The sequence below is a fragment of the Lissotriton helveticus genome, chromosome 1_1, assembly GCF_964261635.1.
Source record: "Lissotriton helveticus chromosome 1_1, aLisHel1.1, whole genome shotgun sequence".
Lineage (NCBI taxonomy): Eukaryota > Metazoa > Chordata > Amphibia > Caudata > Salamandridae > Lissotriton > Lissotriton helveticus.
Window position 1 is genome coordinate 325,257,755 of NC_136057.1, and position 17,034 is coordinate 325,274,788.

Here is a 17,034-nt window from a genome sequence, read left to right on the forward strand (position 1 = left end):
GACAATCCTGGCCACACGCATGGCGATTTGAAACTGCCACGCGCACGCGAACGCGCGCTGTGGCCAGGCGCTGTCTCCTGGGAAGCTCGAAACACCACACACGCATGCGCATACACACACAGACACACACACAAGCGCCCATGCATGCACGCACATACATACATACAGAGACACCCCCCCACATACACACACACACACACACACAAGGGCACCAAGGCCACCCCTGCCCCCTCCCCGCCGCCGTCACCGTCGCACACATACATACACACACAAGCATACATACATACACACACACACACACACAAGTGCACCAAGCCCCCCCCAGCCCTTTTGAACTTACCTGGCCAATATCGGGGGACTCTGCTCTCAGCACGCGACGCGCAACCTCCTGCTGGCGCGGCCCCGGGGCTCTCCACCGCTCACAGGAGCCCCGGGGCGCGAGACACATTGACTCCGCCTGCCTCCTCTTCCGGTCGCGGCCCCGCCCCCGTCACAGGCGACCTTGCCTGACTTCCGGTGCGGCCGCGTCGGGATTCCGGGGGCATTTTCTGTTGCTCCCCCTCCCCCCTTTTGCTCCTCCTGCTTGTTGTGTATGTTATTGAAACTTGTACTGCTATACTGCTGTAGTGTATATTGAGGCTGCATCGGCTGTGTTTTATGCTGTATTGCGCGACTCTGTTTTAAGTTTGTCTATTTTGTGTTTAATATATGTTTGTATGTACATGCTTTCAGCTGATCTCTTGGCATAAGTGCAAAATACACATTAAATAAACGTAACTACAAATAAATACACATTTTGAACTAGTTTTCGGGGTTTGTGTGAGTGTACACTACCTGTGTTGTACCATCTTTCTTCTTTTCAGAGAATGCTACAAAGTCATTCCAACCTACTATCCTGTGACTGTTATTTGTGCTAGGGGAGCTTGCGCTGCTGGTACCTATGCAGGGTTGGTCCTTGCTTGGAATCTGGGGGCCCGGCAGTGACTTACAGCTTTCACTCTTCTGCTGGCAACATGTTCTTGGCGATAAGGGTCTCGCAGGGGGTAGTACTGTTTGTGGAAACGCTTCAGGGTGAGATTTCAAGTACTAGGGAGCAGCTCAAAGAAGCATAAAGGTGCTCCTGACGTCACCATGCGTTCTTTATCTGCGCAGCACCAACATGTCCTATTCACACTCTGGTGCAGCCTCTGTTCATTGTCAAGTGACACTTGGGCAGATGGGTGTGTGTCTGCGCTTTGTTGAAAGGACACCGGGCCCTCGTTCATTCATGCCTACAGACTGCGCCAAATTACTTACAAATGTTTCATTCTGACTTTGAATTTTCACTTATTTTACTAGATTGTCCCTCCGCACCCGGAGGGTATCAAAATCGCAGGCGGTGCATTGAACAACGTCCGTTCAGAGGGATCTCACTCCTCTCAGAGCTCGTTACTTCCAAACATTGTACTAAATACGAGGCGCGTGCACAGCAGCTTCACCGCCCTTGGCGTATTTATTGTGAATTAGCGTGTACCGTACGCACACACAACACGTGGCTTCAGAGGGATATCTGCAGCAAGACTCTCTACTACTCCTCTCTACTACTCTTTCTACTACTCACTCTCCACTACTCTCTCTCTACTACTCTACACTACACTCTTTACTACACACTCTACTACTTTCTACTGCGCTCTCTACTACTCGCTCTCTCCTTTACTATACTACTCTCTACTATGCTCTACTCACTCTACTACTACTCACTCTCCTATTCACTACTGCTCTCTACTACTCTGCTACACTCCCTACTACTCTCTGCTACTTTCTACTACTCCCTACTACTCACTCTCTACTACTCTCTACTACTCTCTCCTACTCTCGCTCTACAACTCTGTACTACTCACTCACTACTACTCTGTACTACTCACTCTCTAGTACTCACTCCCTACTCTTTTTCTCTACACCTCTCTACCTGCCTCTCTCTCTACCTCTACCCCTCTCTACCCGCACACATATGCACATATATATGTATATATATATATGCATATACATTTATATATATGCACGTGTATATTTATATATATATATATATATATTCACACATATATAAACATTTATACATCTGCTTATCTATATAAATACAAATATAAATGCATGCATACATATATGCATGCATATGCATGTTATGTACATGAAAAGTTTGAAAAACACTAATCAAACCAAAGCTAAAAAGCCACTTAATTACAAACCGAATTGCTTTAACTTTTACAAAGCCGAGACCTGTTGCATTTTTAATGCTTGTTATAAAATGTCCCCAATGCAGTGTTTTGCGGAAAGGCAATATGGAAATGTGGGACACTTTTTTTTTTGCATGCCCGGGCCAATTTTAAATCCCAATCCAACCCTGGCTATTACTTAGCTGTACCCAGGACGGCCCAGCCTCAATATGTGCCGACTTTACTCCAGTGCGATCTGCTGACACTGGTACAAAGTCAGCAACGTTAGCACTTAACTCAGGGTAGCAACTTGCAGAAGGTCTCTTAATTTCAGTTTCAAATACCTCACTTAACGGGCTAGTAGACCTCCTTTTTTCCAAGTTTCATCCTGAGTATGGGTAAGCTGGAGAATTAACACCTTGATGCCAATAAAGAACCAAAAACATTTAGCTTGTCACTTATTCGCACGTAAAGCGACTTGCTCGTACTCATGAACCTCGAATAATGTTAACAATATAACCAACATGTTCGTTTTACTAATTTTGCATATTTTTCCCTTTACACGGGGATCCGAGTGAAGCTTGCTTATGTGTTTTCTAACCCTAATACGCTTGCAAATGAAAATGGCTGCTGCTAAGCGGGAATTTCTACTGTGAATGCGTCGGTCATACCCATGTGACGTGACGTACTCGCAGCTTTGGAGAGAATCTGTCGCATCTGCGCACTAGAGCTAAGATGGCTGCTTTGTGTTCTCACATGCGAGAAGCTTGCATTGCTGCTTTTGCTAAGCTGTTCGTTCTGCTTAATCCTAATGCTATAGTTTATTATACAGTAATGGGTATAGAGTAGAAGTTCATGGTATACAGTGTATTCATTTATTCTGTGTTCTAAAACGGTTTCTTTTCCATTTTATGGTACATTACGAACTTGGCCTATTATCCTTTGCTGCACTCCATCTTGCTTGAAACTGCGTCTGCGCGAGATCTGCGAGTCTCGGCAGCAGACCCTTTGAAACCCAGCCAAGGAGCTGACTGACTGAGAAGATGCTCCTGGGAATCTCACCTAGTGAACTTTGCACAAATACATTGTTGTATTACATAGAACATCCATTGTTTTGCGAGTGGAAGACTTCATGGGAGCCTGAATTTGATAGGCGTGAACCTTAATTTAAATAAGGGAACGTAAAAATTAATATTCATTGCTGAAGTAACAAAATTTTAGGTGGTGTGTCGACCTCTCCTCCTCTCTTGTCCAATCAAAATTGGGGATCCTTACACTTGCAACATTGGGGGGGGGGGGGTACACTGACCTGGAAAAAGAGTATAACTAGCATAGGTTTAGCTAGGGAAATTGTCCGACTTGTCCGAATAGCTGACCCGTCACTGACCCAACGCACTCAATAGCTGATCGAGAACAGAGGTGCCGCGGAGCACTCTGTCAGAAGACTCGCTGACCCAATTGGGGTTCTGGGACCTTAAGTGCTTGGCGAAGCACTTTGCTGGGGAAACTGATTACCCAATCGGTGTTTTGACTGATAGCTGCAGAGAGGGAGTAGCGCAGGCGTTGCAACTGAACTGCGGTGCTGGTCTCAACTTTCGGTGGTCCGGTTCTGATCCAAATCTGGTCTACCCTGTCCTGGTTTCCATACTGCACCTGCTGGCCTACTGGCTACTGCATTTCCTTGGGGTTTCTTCTGTCCTTAATTGACCCGTGGCCAGAGTTGGTCTTCACACCGTTCTAGGTAAATATAAATCTGTGTGGGAAACAAATAGTATATTTGCGTCCTTTTCTTACATTTCCGTATCTTGCTAAAGTCATAATTGCATATGTTCCTTTTCTCTCCCCCTCCTGTGAGACATTATTAAATCGTGATTCTTGTTGATTTAGCATGACCCAATTTTTCTTCTATCCTTTAGAATTAAAGACAAAGAACTGTTTATGAAATATAGATGTTCCTTTTCTTTCCCTTCCTTTAGCTGAACTAAAGTGATTACTCTGAATTATTAGCGTGTTCCAATTTTCTTACCTCCCTTAGCCTCATGGTTAAATCAGTGTCATCATATTAAAATTGAGTTCCCTTATTTTACCCACCTTGTCATTAGCGATTAAACTGTGATTTCTAGCATGTCCCTTATTTTTCCCGTCCTTTAGAAAATACCATTTCAAGTCTGATTTTTGTAAGTTCATTACAGTATGTTCCCTGTTCTTACCTTCCCTTTAGACTTATAAATGGTTGGTATAATATATCTTTTGCATAGTTACACGCTTTTCATGATTCTGATTGATAGCTTGCTTGCTGTAAACCTTTGGCTCACAACTCTTGATGAAGATTAGATAAAGGTTTTTAAAACTTCGAGTCTGTGGTTATTATAAATGAGTGCAAATGTTATGGTATTTTTGATTTTTTTTGCCTGTCTTTACAACCAACTCCCTGATCCATGGTGGTCAGAGGTACCAGTGACAAGGATTGGTAAGTCAATGGTATAGGAATCGGTAGCATTCAATAGACTGGTAGTAGAGTGTAGGTTACCCGATTGAATAACTATGGTAAATTGAATTATGGGCCCAGGTAAATACAGATAAAATTATAGTCGGATGACTTGCGCGCTCTATCAGTATACTTTCTGGTAAGCAGAGGACGGTTAGGGATTAGTTAAGATAGGTAGGTAGGTAAATTGCTGCTTACTGTGAAAATTAAAATTGCTGCTAAATGAAAAAAGTATTGATCGATCAAATATCAAATGTAAAATGTTTTGAATTTTAGAAATATTTTTTGAAATATTACTGATGTGCTGCTATATTGATTTATGTATTAACCAAACCCGTTTGTGAATGTTATATGTTTGTCTGGAATCCCCGGGGGCAGAATAGCGGGTGGTAAAGGGAAGCCACATCGCAGTGAGTCCACTTACTTGCAGGAAGTTAGTGCATGGTTGTGCAGAACTGGAAGCAGTATTTAGGGTTTTCTGTATGAATGTATGAATAAATGATAGCAAAGAGTTCGCTGGCAAAACTTCTATTGTGATATCACCTAGTAAGGGTCACACGGAAGGAGTAGCAGGTTCGTCTGAGCTTGATTGATAGCAAAGGGGTTCGCTGGTGAAACTTTGGCCTTAGCATATATCCCAGAGTGGATGAGTCCGGAGGAGTAGCAGGTTCTCTAATGCTTGTGTGAAGGGTAGGCAGAAGGGATCTATCCGCAGTGTATGGAAAGTAAACGGAGGAGATTTACTTGCAGTGAAACAAATCTTTCCTTACTAGTCACTCGAGTACAGTGGCGAATGTTTAATAGTGTAAATTAAAACAAAGCACTTGCACTTTAAATAAAGAATTGAATTTTAAGATACCTTGTGAAGGAGGGAGTCAGTTGCGGAGCAGCGCTGACGTCACTCAGTGCCGCGCTGGTATTGGGCGAGACAGCGGGCCTCTAGTTGAGATAGCATTGTAAAGGAGGGGTGAGCACAGGAGCGTGGGAACTCGTCTCACGAGAAAAGCCGCACACTCATTGGTTGAAATTATTTGAGAAACGCAATTTGGTTGATTGCAGGAAAATAAAAGACGCACTGGTATTGGAAGTAGAATTGTAAACAAGAGTTAGGTGATTGTGAATTTTATAAAAATATATGTGGTATCCAAGCCATCCAGAGATTCGACCTGATCCAAGATATCAAGAGTTTGCGAGAGAACAGTCGATAAAAGGTAGACCTCGCATTATGTACGGAAGAGAAAAATGTCGATTGTAGACAAAGTAAAGAATTATTTCAAAAAAGACAAACCCATTAAAACTAGAGAAGGAGTCAATATTCCGCCACCAAACACTCCTGCATCATTTATGATGTTTGACAGAGGTTATCACGCCTGTGTATGGTTAGAGAACTGGGTGGAATATACTAAAGATGATGGAATTTTAGCATTTCCCTTAGAAGGTACATTCAATGGAAGAATTTTGTTCAACCTTACATCCCTGACCTAGATTGACGCAATATGAGGCAATAGAGGAATGGGAAATAGAGGCTTTTGAGTGAGACAGTCCCAGGATTGACAAAAGTTTGAGTAAATTCTATCCTAAGGTTCAACGAGAAATTAAAGACAAACAAATGAAACAATGGAGACAGAACATGTTAGTTGAAGGATTATATGCTGTACTAACCTTAGAAGAACCCACGGGAGGTAAAAGAACTGAGAAAACAAAACATTTGATAACTAGTGGTGATTCAGACGATGATTATTTGGAGGATTTATTAATGAAGAATCCACCACCTTATAATGAGGAGCCTAGATCCCTAAATTCAAGAAACCCATTTGTAAATCCTACTTATAATGAGGGACCGAGTAAGGTAAATCCAAGTGCCCCAGGTTTAAACCCACCCTTGATTCCGCAAATAGTACACGAAACGTCCATGGAAAAAGTACTACAGGACAGAGAACGAGAGGCTTTAATCAAGCAGAGAACTGAGCCGATTCAGAAAATGTCTCAGTTAAATACAAGTCCTGAAGCTTTGACAATCCCAGTAACTATTGGCCCAGTTGTTCCTTTGTACGGGGATAAGCAAGTTGTACAAAAGCTCCAGTTATAACTACATCAGTAGTGCAGCCGAGAAAAGAGCCCTTGGTACTAGACGATCAAGCAAGTGAGTGTGAGTCAGTAATTTCGTTAATGGACTTACCAATAAGTGAACTAGAATAAGTTCAATGAGAAAGAACACTCCTTTAAATTCAAGAGAAGTCCAGATAGAGACATCTTTTGGTACAAGAAGTGCCACGGTAGTGACCCCTGAAGAAATAGACAGGTGGACCCGAGAAATAGAAAGACCCAAAACTCAGCCCAAACCATTAGATATATATAAACTAAGAATCGAATTGGAAGAATTGATGGCTGGGAATGTGGGATTGGACAGACTGAACACTCTTAGTGAAGACGAATTATTATTCATTTGCAAAAGTATTACCCGGAATACAAGAGTGTACCATGAGAAATTAATGGACACTGCAGCTAGCATGGGAATTGACATTGGCAGATCTAAAGTATTGCAAAAGCCATACCAGGCAGAATTCTCGGACAAAGATTTAGAAAACATGAACGTGTCAGGGAAAAAATACAGATAAGAGAATTACTAAACTTGTTGCAAAAATGGGGAGAATTAGAGAAGTGGAAAGCCAGATGGGCAAAGAAAAAAAGAAGAGATTAGATCAAAACAAATGACTTCTGAATATGTCCTAAAAGAAGCAGAAAAGGTGGAAAAATTATATCCTATGCGAGAAGTGCCAGGTGGAGGTTATGTACATATGCATGGTCTTGACAGGATATTGTATCCTTTACAAATGATTTCCCAAAATTATGCGAAAAACCTGTAGACTGGTACAGGCAGGTCGAAAGATTTTTAAAAGTTTCCAAATGCCTCCTGAAAGATCTAGACGGATTTTTTGACATTGTAGTCCCTGTAGATTTGTGGACAGAATGTAAAATTGCTGTTGATTGGCCTACTGAAGAATACCCCAGAGACCCAAAGACAGGGGCCCCTTCCGAGGATGTCATGAAGAAATATAATCAGGTGATACTATACCTGAAAGGAAAGGTGCCTGCAAAGGAGACTGACTGGACTAGGATAGATAGAACCACTCAGAATCAAGATGAAACTGTTCATTCATACTATGAACGTCTGTTACAGGTGTTCAAGACATACAGTGGGCTGGACAATATCGAAATGAAAGACATGACCCATTTCATTTATCGATTTGTGTTAGGGTTAAGGCCTGAAATTTCTCAGTGGATTAAAGACAATAAAATCTGTTGGCAGGCCAAGCCAATTGACGAGGTCCTTAAATCTGCTAAGTAATGTGAAAATGAGCTAGAAAATAAACAAAAACAGTTGAAAGAAAAGGTTATGTGGGCACAGGTAAAATTAGCAGAGCACCAAGAACAGCAGTTAAGCAAAATGACTAGCAACCAGAGTCAGGGACCCGGGAATGGGGGAAAGCCGAGGGGAAAAATGAGTAGAGAAGAGGCCAGAAAAAAGTTTCCCCGTCATGGGTGCGGAAAGATGGGACACTGGAGGGAAGAATGTAAGGCTGTGCAGAATGGTAATGTGCAAATTAATGATTTAAATCCCCAGACGCAGAATGAGGTACCACGGAAGACCCAGCAGCAGCTAAAACAGAATCAGTTGCCTCGTGCACCTAGGCCAAATTATAGGAGCAAAGCACAGCATGGTGAAGACAACACAAGTTGGGAAGGAAGGGAGAATAGAGATAAAGCAACTTCACAATTTCTGTTAAACGACACATTCCTCTGTGACAAACCTTACTGACGGTGCCTGAGTGGGGAGGACGAGGAGTGTGTGCTTGGCGCCTCCTTGCCGATGGACCAGTCAGGGCCATACATTGAAGGAAAGGTTGAAGGAAATGATGTCACCTTTCTGTTGGACACTGGTGCTACCCGTTCTACTGTAAGAACAGTGGACGTTCCAAACCTACCCCTCTCGGGAGAAGCAATCCAAGTAGTGGGTGTTTCTAATAAACTAATTAGTACCACAGTTACAGAACCTATGGAAGTTAAGATAGGGAATTTTAAAGAAATGCACAGATTTGTTGTCTGTGATTCAAGTCCTGTGAACTTGTTAGGACAAGATTTGTTGTGCAAAATTAACTGTACCATCTTTTGCACTCCAAATGGTGTTGAAATTCAAACCCCAGATGAAGACGGAATTTACAAGTTAATGTTAGCAAGTCCAGAGACTGAAATTAAAAAGCTGACAATACAAGACTTACCAGAAGAACTCCAACAGACAGTGAAACCGGAGGTATGGGATTTTACTGGAAAAGATGTAGGATTAATGGCAAATGTTGACCCAATTAAAATAGCAATAAAAGAAGATGCAGTCTACCCAAATACTCGACAGTACAAGATGAGTGCAGAAGTGAAAGCAGGGGTTGCTATAGAAATCAAACGGTTGCTTGAAGCAGGCATTTTGCAGGAAGTGTCGAGCAGTCCTTGTAATTCTCCCATAATTGGCATAAAGAAACCGAGTGGTAAGTACAGGGTTGTACAGGACCTGCGCAAGGTTAATAAAATTGTTGTTCCTTGCTGTCCTGTCGTGCCAAATCCTGCAGTGATTTTATACCAAATACCGTGGAATGCTGGATGGTTTACAGTCATTGATCTGTGTCATGCATTCTTTTCGATTCCATTACATCCAGACAGCAAATTTCTTTTCTCATTTGAATTCGACAGTCATGTCTACGTCTGGAATCGTGTTCGTCAGGGGTACACAGAAAGTCCTTAGATTTTTAATCAAATTCTGAAAAAATGCCTTGAATCTTTGATATTGCCCGGAAAATCAGTCCTGGTGCAATATACAGAGGACCTCTTGATGGCGTCCAAAAGTCGGAAAGACTGTGTTGTTGACACCATTGCATTACTGAACCATTTAGGTGAAGGAGGACATAAAGTGTCACCAGATAAGTTACAGTTCTGTACTTCATCAGTGAAATATCTGGGGCACCAGATAGAGAGAGGTGTCAGGAAAGTTACCACAGAGAGAATTAGAATAATTCGAAACATGGAGTTGCCCAACACCCAGAAAGAAATCAGAATGTTTCTTGGAGTTGTTGGATACTGTTGGCAGTGGATTGTGTGATTTGCAGTCCTAGCAAGACCATTGATAAAAATGACAAAGAAAGGAGCTAAGGACCCAGTTGAGTGGGATGACGAAAGCATGACTGCTTTTGTAAAATTACGAGTGTCTGTGTACAGCTCCTGCACTAAAAATGCCTGACTATTCGAAAGAGTTTGCACTATTTTGTGACACATGAGACAATTGTGCACTTTCAGTCCTGACCCAAATTCATGGCTTAACAAGACGTCCGGTGGCATATTTTTCTTCCACATTGGACCCAGTGGCAGCTGCATTACCTGGATGCCTGAAAGCAGTAGCTGCAACATGCATGAGTCTTGAGCAAAGTGAATCCATCATTATGGGACATCCTGTAACTGTGTATGTTCCACATGCAGTTGTAATTCTGTTGACAAGAACGAAAACACAGTATCTCACGCCTAGTCGGCTGACTAAGTATGAGAGAATCCTTGTAGGTGCAGGAAACGTAATCATTGCCAGATGTAATATCTTGAATCCAGCTACCCTACTACCAAATTCACTCTCAGCAGAAGTGAAGGGGGAAGTTGAACATGACTGCATTGATCTGACCGAGTTCAGTACAAAACCACGCCCAGACATAAAAGAAGAGCCCTTAACTAATGCAGAATTTGAGCTGTTTGTAGATGGATCTTGTATGAGACATGAAGAAGGAGGCCTAAGCGCTGCTTACTCAGTGTGTACGTTGGGAGGTCCAGTTGAAGCATCCTATTTACCTGGAGTCAAGTCTGCACAAGTAGCAGAATTGGTTGCATTGGCAAGAGCCTGTAAATTTGGAAAAAACTGGAAAGTAACCATATATACTCATAGCCGTTATGGGGTTGTGCATGACTTTGGCCAATTGTGGATGCAAAGGGAGTTTCTGACTTCTTCGGGTACTCCTATCAGAAATGGAAATTATGTACAAGATTTACTGGAAGCAATCCAGTTACCAAAAGAATTGGCTGTGGTCAAGTGTGCTGCTCACAAATCTGGCAATGACAAAGTGACAGCAGGTAATCGATATGCTGACCAGTCAGCCCAACATTGTGCAAAATACAAAATGGCTATTAATAAAAAGGTTGTGGTAAACGGAAACAGCTGCCAACTTATGATGCTAGAAGGAATTAACACATGGGAAGAAGTGAGAGTCTTACAGGACACAGCAGAGTCAAAAGAGAAGGAAAATTGGAAGAAATTTGGTTGTCAGAGGAGGGTGGAAGATGGTGTCATTGTATACCTTGAAGGGATGCCTGTGTTACCAGACTGTCTGCTTGCTCCTATGGCTAGGTTGATACATGGAGACACTCATTTAGGAAGAGATGCTATGATACGCATATTTAGAAAGGCATGGTTCAACTCGAAATTCTGAAACATAGCAGAAGCACTCTGCCAGAGGTGTCTGGTTTGTCAGCAATTTAACCCGGGAAAGAAAACGGTAGTGTTGCCCGGGAAAATTGGAAAGGCAGAGGGCCCTTTTATACGACTACAACTTGACTTTATTCAGTTACCCCCTTGTCGAGGAATGAAGTACGTTCATGTCATTGTCTGCCTGTTTTCAAAATGGGTGGAAGCCTACCCCACACGTAGGAATGATAGCATCACAGTAGCTAAACTGTTACTTAGGGAACTTATACCTCGGTACGGTTTTCCAGTGACAATTGAATCAGACAGAGAAAAGCATTTCCATAGTGAGATTATAAATCAAATTTGCGCAGCATTCAAAATCACGCAAAAACTGCACTGTGCATATCGCCCAGAGGCTTCCGGAGTGGTAGAACAATTGAATGGCACAATCAAATCAAGATTGGGAAAAATGTGTGAATCAACTCAAATGGAATGGCCAGATGCTTTGCCCCTTGTTTTGATGGGACTTAGAAGTATTCCAGACCGGAACACCGGCTTGAGTCCCCATGAGATACTGATGGGAAGAGCAATGCGGCAAGCATGGGTGCCAGGATACAAACTGATAAGCATTTCTGAGGATTTGGTGCTAGAATACTGCAAAGAACTGGTTGACCAAGTGCGTTCTATCTCTCACCAGGTTGGGGAAGACGCTGTCGCCAGACCAGCCACACCAGCACATGACCTGAACCCTGGTGATTGGGTAGTAATAAAGAAGCATACTCGAAAAAGTTGCCTTGCACCAAGGTGGGGAAAACCACGACAAGTAATTCTGGTTACCACCACAGCTGTGAAACGTGCAGGAGTACCACACTGGATTCATGCCAGTCACACAAAGAAAGTGACTGAACCTGAAGAAACTGAGGCTAAAGGTTGTGCAACTGAAGTGTCTCAAAAACGTGATCCAGAAGTAGCTGAAGAGGAACAACCGAGCTCCAGTCAAGATGATTGGGTCCCAATAATCGACCTGACTATAGATCCTGTGAGAACAAGAAGCCTATTTAGATAGACAGTGGGAGAGTGAGGACGAGACAGGTGTAGAAGGAGATACTCAGATCATCGAAATCCAAATCAAATCTGATACTGAGGAGAATCAGATAGGGAAAGAGCAGGAAATCGATAAACCTCCAAGAACTCCTGAGCCAGAAGAGGGACAGATAAAAATTAGGGCAGAAGTTCAAGCGGAAGAAAATCAAAAGTTTGAAGAGCTTGAACAGGACCAGATAGGAATAGACAATTGTGTTCAGGGAGAAGAAAATGAAACAAATCAAAGCCAAATCCAGCATATACCTGAACAAGGCCAGTTTAGTGACCAGGCAGAAGAAACTGAAATAAGACCTGGACCTAGTCAGATAGGGAGGAAACAGAAGAAGACCCTGAAACAAATGTGCCACAACTGAATGAAAATAAAAGAACATTTGAAGAGGGCCAAGACACAGTGCCAGTTAAAAGACTCAGAAAAGGAGACAAGGTACCTAGATTTGTTAAAAGACTAAGACTGCGACTAAAAACTATCAACGAAGAACCTGAGCAGGTGAATGAAGTCTCAAGTCAAGCAGATCCACCTGTGATACAAACCAAAAGAAGGAGTTCACGAATAAAAAGACTGAATAATAAATATCAAAGCCCTGAATGGACTTATTTTGTATTGGAAGATTTTAAAAACTTGGAAATAAACGACGAAAGTGATGAAGAATTGATTACTGACCAGACTGACAAAGAAGTGAGACCGACCTGAAAAATCCACACAGGGTAAAGAAGCTGTGTAAAGTTACAAAGAGGGGTCGAATCTCCTTTAAGTCAAAATGGCTGATTCTTCTGTTAATGGAAGACCGAAACGAGGCTGTTTTAAAACATGCTGTAAAGTATGTTTATGTAGTATAGCAATAGTACTTATACTGTGGATAGGACTAACCATAACTATTCCTTACATGATGAGTAAAGACACAAGCCTGTACCCTACTAATCAATTGCCAAAAGACGCTGAAGAGTTACAAACTAGAAGTACACCACAAAGTGTAGATACACCAGAGAAAGCACTTAGCCTTAGACAAACAAACATAGACTTAGAAGCACCAGATGAGGAAGGACTACATTATAACAAAATAAAGAATAGAACTCATTTAAATGTTTTTGCAAACCTGTTAGTACATTATGTAGAAGCTATGGAAATAGACGACTGCTATGTCTGTATCAAGCTGCCTTCTTCGGTAGCTGAAGGTGTGACGTACCACCATTTGCCCCTAACCTATGGAATTTCCTGTAGTGTTTTAGCTAGCTTATTTTACAAAAGAGGACCATTACAGTATTACTATTCTAATTTAGAGGTGATATTTTCTGAACATCCTGTACGAAGAAACTTAAACCCTGTACATACAACTAGAGATGTAGCAAAATACATGAGTGAATATTCAGGTAAAATAAATATAGATGACGCACACAAGAATAATTTGATCTGTTCATTACACTAAAAGGAGAAAATGTTTCTGAACATGGTAGAGAAAAGAAGAGAAAGTTTCCAAAAGAAAGCAAAAGACAAGAATCAGAAAACTCATAAATGGGCTGAAAGCATAGGGAGCACCTCAAATGGTGGGGCTTATGTTGCTGGATTTCGAAAAGAAAGGGAAACTTTGTCTTCACAGAGAACGAACCAGTTATTTTAACAATATATTCATTGGTTCCAGTGAATGTGAACACAATTACAAGGTAATTGGTGGTTGGGGTTTCAAAGATGGGACAGAACCTGTGTTTCCTGGAATTTATTGTATATGTGGGAACAAGGCTTATTTCAAATTGCCCGACCATTGGTATGGGAGCTGTTATTTTGGTATTGTCTTCCCAAAGATATACCACGTGGGAAAAATCACTGGAAGCAATGAAAGAACTAATGAATTAGTACGTAGTAAAAGAGAAAGTGTTGGAGAAATAGTAGGTGATATATTTAGTGCATTGATACCTACAGTGGGAGTGGCTCTAAATACACACAGAATTTGCAAATTGTCTACAGTAGTAGATCGGTTATCAACTGACACTGCTGGAGGTTTCCTGATGGTCAATACCGAATTGGTTGTGATCAGTTCAATGGTTTTACAAAATCGACTTGCTCTTGACACATTATTGGCAAAAGAGGGCGGAGTCTGCAGAATGTTGAAAGCGCAACATTGTTGCACTTACATACCAGACAAAAGTGTGGAAATGAAAGGGTATGTGAGAAATATTACACATTTGGAAAAAGAGCTTAAACCACTGGAGGTTGACGGTGCATGGAAGAGACTTATGATGGTCTCTCCGCCGTAGGTCGTTGGTTTTCTAATCTAAGTAAAAGTCTTGTGAGCAAAATACTGATGCCAATAGCGGGAATAGGTCTACCAGTATTCATAGTAATAATTTGCTTCAAATGTCGAAAACACAAAAAGAAATATTCTGTGAATAAGCGTGGAGTAAAAAGGAATATTGAAGAGCTCGAATTAGAAGAATTGAATAACCAGATTTATAAGAAAATGAAAAATTCTCATCCTGATAAAAATGCAGAGAAAAAGCAAAATAGAAAGTTTGAAGAGATTGAAATGGGTGAAATGTGAGAAGTTGGCATCTGGTTCCATTAATTGTGATGATATAAAATATCATCAAAGAGGGGATTGATGGAGCAAGGATTCGCACGTAAAGCGACTTGCTCGTACTCATGAACCTCGAATAATGTTAATAATATAACCAACATGTTCGTTTTACTAATTTTGCATATTTTTCCCTTTGCACGGGGATCCGAGTGAAGCTTGCTTATGTGTTTTCTAACCCTAATACGCTTGCAAATAAAAATGGCTGCTGCTAAGCAGGAATTTCTACTGCGCATGCGTCGGTCATACCCATGTGACGTGACGTACTCGCAGCTTTGGAGGGCATCTGTCGCATCTGCGCACTAGAGCTAAGATGGCTGCTTTGTGTTCTCACATGCGAGAAGCTTGCATTGCTGCTTTTGCTGAGCTGTTCGTTCCGGTTAATCCTAATGATATAGTTTATTATACAGTAATGGGTATAGAGTAGTTCATGGTATATAGTGTATTCATTTATTCTGTGTTCTAAAACTGTTTCTTTTCCATTTTATTACGAACTTGGCCTATTATCCTTTGCTGCACTCCATCTTGCTTGAAACTGCGTCTGCGCGAGATCTGCGAGTCTCCACAGCAGTGACCTTTGAAACCCAGTCAAGGAGCGAGCTGACTGAGAAGATGCTCCTGGGAATCTCACCTAGTGAACATTGCACGAATACATTGTTGTATTACATAGAACATCCATCGTTTTGCGAGTGGAAGACTTCATGGGAGCCTGAATTTGATAGGCGTGAACCTTAATTTAAATAAGGGAACGTAAAAATTAATATTCATTGCTGAAGTAACAAAATTTTAGGTTGTGTCGACCTCTCCTCCTCTCTTATCCAATCGAAATTGGGGATCCTTACACTTGCAACATTAGGGGGGTGGTACACTGACCTGGAAAAGAGTATAACTAGCATAGGTTTAGCTAAAGAAATTGTCCGACTTGTCCGAATAGCTGACCTGTCACTGACCAAACGCACTCAATAGCTGATCGAGAACAGAGGTGCCGCGGAGCACTCTGTCAAAAGACTCGCTGACCCAATCGTGGTTCTGGGACCTTAAGTGCTTGGCGAAGCACTTTGCTGGGGAAACTGATAACCCAATCGGGGTTTTGACTGATAGCTGCAGAGAGGGAGTAGCGCAGGCGTTGCAACAGAACTGCGGGTGCTGGTCTCAACTTTCGGTGGTCCGGTTCTGATCCAAATCTGATCTACCCTGTCCTGGTTTCCATACTGCACCTGCTGGCCTACTGGCAACTGCATTTCCTTGGGGTTTCTTCTGTCCTTAACTGACCCGTGGCCAGGGTTGGTCTTCACACCGTTCTAGGTAAATATAAATCTGTGTGGGAAACAAATAGTATATTTACGTCCTTTTCTTACCTTCCCGTATCTTGCAAAAGTCATAATTGCATATGTTCCTTTTCTCTCCCCCTCCTGTGAGACATTATTAAATTGTGATTCTTGTTGATTTAGCATGACCCAATGTTTCTCCTATCCTTTAGAATTAAAGACAAAGAACTGTTCATGAAATATAGATGTTCCTTTTCTTTACCTTCCTTTAGCCGAACTAAAGTGATTACTCTGAATTATTAGCGTGTTCCAATTTTCTTACCTTCCCTTAGCTTCATGGTTAAATCAGTGTCATCATATTAAAATTGAGTTCCCTTATTTTACCCACCTTGTCATTAGCGATTAAACTGTGATTTCTAGCATGTCCCTTATTTTTCCCGTCCTTTAGAAAATACAATTTCAAGTCTGATTTCTGTGAGTTCATTACAGTATGTTCCCTGTTCTTACCTTCCCTTTAGACCAGTGGTTCCCTTACTTTTTTAACCCGTGGCTCCCTTGACCTAATTCGCAGTTGGCCGTGGCTCCCCACCATTTTTTTGCGGGTGGGGGGGATGTAAGCAAGACCTCGGGAATACTTCCTGTTGGCTTCCTTAAATTGATTGGGATGCAATTAAGGTATTAGGGATAAAAAGGATAGCAGCTGCTATCTAGCTAGCTATTCACAAACTACCAGCAGACCATTAGTCACTCTCAGACGTGTTGTAAGCACATCAAGTAGTACCTGAATAGAGGAGGGGAGAAAATTGAGCTTGAGGTCAGAGCTACCCACTTTGGGACTTAGGAATCCGGTTCGAGTCTGGTCTTTGCTCAACATCCTGTGATCTGGGCAAATCACTTAATCTCTCTGTATCTAAAAAAGGAACAT

General features: G+C 41.9%; 1 protein-coding gene across 2 annotated transcripts in view; it reads right to left on the reverse strand.

Moving 5' to 3' along the window:
* Positions 1-17,034, reverse strand: part of SSBP1 (single stranded DNA binding protein 1) — a 201,610-nt gene that overhangs the window by 181,013 nt on the left and 3,563 nt on the right. Inside the window, exon 1 of one of the 2 annotated variants that reach the window (XM_078653637.1) lies at positions 16,059-16,110. The exons of the other annotated variant lie outside the window; for it this stretch is intronic. The gene's annotated coding sequence lies outside the window, so the exon portion shown is untranslated. Of the gene's footprint in view, positions 1-16,058; positions 16,111-17,034 lie in introns of those variants that run through there. 2 annotated transcript variants of the gene reach the window in all.